Source organism: Nipponia nippon, unplaced genomic scaffold, assembly GCF_047370975.1.
Source record: "Nipponia nippon isolate SJK-2023a ecotype South Korea unplaced genomic scaffold, ASM4737097v1 scaffold_33, whole genome shotgun sequence".
Lineage (NCBI taxonomy): Eukaryota > Metazoa > Chordata > Aves > Pelecaniformes > Threskiornithidae > Nipponia > Nipponia nippon.
Genome location: NW_028262351.1, coordinates 3,320,538 through 3,324,792, shown reverse-complemented (window position 1 = coordinate 3,324,792; position 4,255 = coordinate 3,320,538). Strand labels below are relative to the sequence as shown.

Sequence of the window (4,255 nt, the reverse complement as noted above, 5' to 3'; positions counted from 1 at the left end):
CACTGGAGACTCAGGCTCCTCTAAAACAAGTTGTAGTGGGAACCAGGCAGGTTCCCAGACATCTAACTTTATGTACTGTTCACATTCCTTTCAACCCTAATGATTTAATGATTACAACTTGGGCAGACATCCAACAATTATTTGAATCACTGTTTACCCTGGAAGAACGTATACGAATCTGGGAACATAATCAGAGATAGGCTAAAGAAGCTGCTGAGAGAACACTGTGGCCAATGGCTGACCCAGGGTGGGATCATAATACAGAAGCAGGAAGGAACACCTTAAGACAATGTAGAGATGGACTTTTAGAATCCCTGGCGCGAGCAGGACGAAAACCAACAAATTGGAGTAAAGTCAGGGAATGTCATCGAGGGTTGACAGAGCACCCATCCGATTTCTATGCTTGATTAGCTACACAAATTAGAATGTACGGAGGGGTCAACCCTGAAAATTGATCATTACTTGTTTCCCTTTTTGTCGACCAATCCACTCCTGACATCTGCAAATATTTCTCCAAACATGCTCCAGCACGGCAAGGGAAAGGAATAGATGAAACTGTTAGTATAGCGACTTTTGTCTTTAATGGCAGGGATGAAAAACAAGAAAAACTGGGGAAAAAACAACAGGAGGAAAAGTTTCCTTACTGGCTGCAGCCCTTAGGAGTCCAGGACTCTTTTTCCCTAGAGGGAGGGGCCAAGTATGGGGACTAGTAAACCGCGAGGACTTTTTCCCCTAAAATTCCCTGAGTCTATTGCTGCAACTACTGTGGGTGATTAGGACACTGGAAAAAAGATTGCCCCTTATAAACCCCATTTTTCTCTGACACCACAAGCTATGCTCGGTGTAACTGTGACCCAAATTCAGTTCCCCTGCCCCCACACAAGAACATAATTATACCCAAGACTGACAATTGCTGGGAACCTATTATGCAGCAACCATGATTTTAAATACTGTAAACCCAAAACAAGAGCTCTAACTGACCCTTAACGCGGGGGGGAGATTACTTGTGCCTAGTAGATACAGATGCTACACATTCGACTCTAAACAAACGACCACAAAACATTAACACAGTGGGACAAAAATATATCATGGGAATTGTAGGAAGCCCCCAACACATACCCTTGTTAAAAGACACACCCCTCCAGATAGGGCCCTTATCAATTACGCATTCTTTTATGCTACTTGAAAACAGCCCGACTAATTAATTAGGGAGAGATTTACTCTATAAATTGCAGGCAAATTTAAACTCTTCCCCCCAGGGCATGCGGCTCCAGATACCTGTCAAAAATTTATCTAAACTAGTTGCCTCATTACAGGAAATCCCTAGAGGCTTCAACCTACCAAAAGAACTGCAAAAAACCCCACCCCATATTTGGGGGTAGGATCTCATTGAAGTAGGGCTCCTAAAATCTGCAAAACCAGTTATACTTGGACCCGATTACCTCAGGGTTTTGCAGGATCACCAACTATTTTTTTCTTCTTAGATATTGGTAAAAGATTTACAGGGTGTAAAACTTCCAGGGCAATCTGTACTGATACAATATGTCGATGATTTACTTATAGCTAGTCCCAACTCCCACACATGCAAAATTGATACTCTAGCATTACTGATTGCATTGGCTGATAAAGGTCACAAAGTTTCTCCTTATAAACTTCAATTTTGTAAATCAGAAGTGATACAAAAATTCATGGATGCTTCTCCTCACAGTCTGAATCTCCCCGAGGGGGAAACGAAATATTCAGAGAGTCCCTGAAATGAAACTCAATAGCAACGAAGTTACTATTAAGCAGGTATCCTTTACTGCAGTGCTGGGCAGCACTGGGGATTCTCCACCATAAGTGCTCCAACGAGTTAATGAACTTTTAGAGAATATATACTATACAATCATACATATTCATAAGATTTCTGGGCATTCTTTTACATAAACATGTGATTTCCAGGAACTTATTAGCATATGTAAATATCCGATTCGCATGCGCAGTCATCTCCCGTGGTGGTCTTCAAGTGGTCTTTGGGGGTCTTCAGATGAAGGCTCGTAGTCTTCTTCACTGTGCTTGCTGATTGACCCTTGCTTCTGTGCAAACTCAGTCCTAGGATCACATAAACGTTGTCCTTCAAGGCTATTGTTGTCATTCTCCTGTGACTTCCTATCTTCATGGTTCCGTGCATCTGTTCTCCCAAGGCTGAGTTGTCTGTAACGAGATTATCCCCGGAGCCCCCCTTATCTTATAACTGGTCTTCTAGCTACTCCCTAAATCACATCAAACCCTAAGGTATTCACAACATCCTTAAATCACACCAGGGTGTCTTCTGATCTAATTAAGTGACTAAGGTATTTACAACATCTTTCTTGCTCTTGTGGTTTTTAACCCTTTCAGAAGTGGAATATTTGGGATATATCTTAGAAGAAGGAACTCAACTTTTATTCCCAGATTGTATCCAAGCATTCAAAAATATACCCCAGGCACAAACTAAAAAACAGCTGCAAGCCTTTTTAAGAGATACAGGATTTTGTAGACCATGGATTGCCGCTTTTGGAGAATTAGCAAAGCTACTCCTCAACAGTATACATCAGGATCAAGCAGAACCTTTGCAATGGAATGTGGACCAGATGACTGCCTTTGAAAAACTTAAACGAGCCTTGTTGACAGCGCTCGCGCGCGCACACACACACACACACACACACACCCGCACTCGGCCTTCCAAATTATGATAGACCTTTTACCTTATATGTACATGAAAGAGAAGGAACTGCCTCCGGGGTACTGACACAAGAATGGGGGGGAGGGGCAGGGCGACCAAGACCTGTAGCATATTACTCTATGCAATTATGTTGTCCCAAAAACTTGGGTCTGTTACCCAGTGTGCGTCACCCAATTCACACACAGAGTCAAGGTATTTTCCTTTATTACGTAAATGCGCAAATATGGGTGCGTGGTGCAAACCAGCACACCGTTGATGTAAACTAACAGTTATTTATACAATCATCTAATACATATTCATTGTTACTCTGTTAAATGATTGGATAAAATTCTTCGCCTGCCATGTAAATTACTATGCATGCTCACTATGATTCTCGAGACCTTTACTTCCTTAACCTTTTGGGTCGGTGGGTTTCTTGAGTGGGTGGTCCTTGAGTCGGTGGTCGTGATCTCCCCCTGCCGGCATTACCTTTCCCCTAAGTTCACTTAACTTTGGCAACACTAAGCAGTCCCTTAGCGAAGCAGACTATCATTCACTTTGGGGTTCTTTGTTCTGAGACATATATCCTGTTTTATAATGCCATAGTATTGTTAGGGTAAAATGAGCAAGGTTAATCTTTACCGACATCAATTAGATCCAGTCATGTGAAGATCTATCCCTTGCATGCATGCTGTGGCTGCTACTTTAATAGACAAAGTGAAAAATATAGTCCTAGGACACCCCCTAGAACTTCAAATACCCCATGAAGTTGAAACAATCTTGACAAATCATGTAACTCAAGCCTTGTCCTCTCAATGCCTTCACAAATATGAAGCAACACTCTTAACAGCTGACAACTGTGGGATAATAACAGAAGACTGGCGAGGAGGATTATAAACATGCTCAAGTAACCTGCAGCTGAGGTGTAGAAAAATACATATATCATACTAATTGTTGTTTATCCTTGCGTGCTTGACAAGTAGAACATCTGTGTTCAGGTAACATATAGGCCTATGATAGACTTAGAGGCACCCTATCGAATATGCTTGAAATACCTACCCTGATACGGAGAAGATCAAAGCACAGTGGTAAACTACGCATGCGCGAATCCTTGATAAACAGGCGAAAACAGCGGGTTCGGCAATCCTCTATCGTGGACCGAGCTCAGCGGTGCCTGCTGATACAAAAATTCACGGATGCTTCTCCTCACAGTCCAAATCTCCCCGAGGGGGAAACGGAATATTCAGAGAGTCCCTGAAATGAAACTCAATAGCAACGAAGTTACTATTAAGCAGGTATTCTTTATTGCAGCGCTGGGCAGCACTGGGGATTCTCCACCATAACTGCTCCAATGATTTAGTAAACTTTTAGAGATTATATACTATAAAGTCATACATATTCACAGGATTTCCGGGAAATCATTTACATAAACATGAGATTTCCTGGAACTTATTAACATATGCAAATGTCAGATCCGCATGCGCAATCATGTTCCGTGGTCTTCACTGTGCTCGCTGATTGACCTTTGCTTCTGCGCAAACTCAGTTCTAGGATCCTGTAAACGGTGTCCTT

General features: G+C 42.2%; 1 long non-coding RNA gene across 1 annotated transcript; it reads right to left on the bottom strand.

The window, feature by feature from the left end:
- Positions 1-562: 562 nt before the first annotated feature.
- Positions 563-4,013, bottom strand: LOC148054191 (uncharacterized). The gene is made up of 2 exons (XR_015707612.1): positions 3,743-4,013; positions 563-2,193 (listed from the first exon to the last, which is right to left on the bottom strand). It is a non-coding gene; the product is annotated as an uncharacterized LOC148054191 (long non-coding RNA).
- Positions 4,014-4,255: the final 242 nt, after the last annotated feature.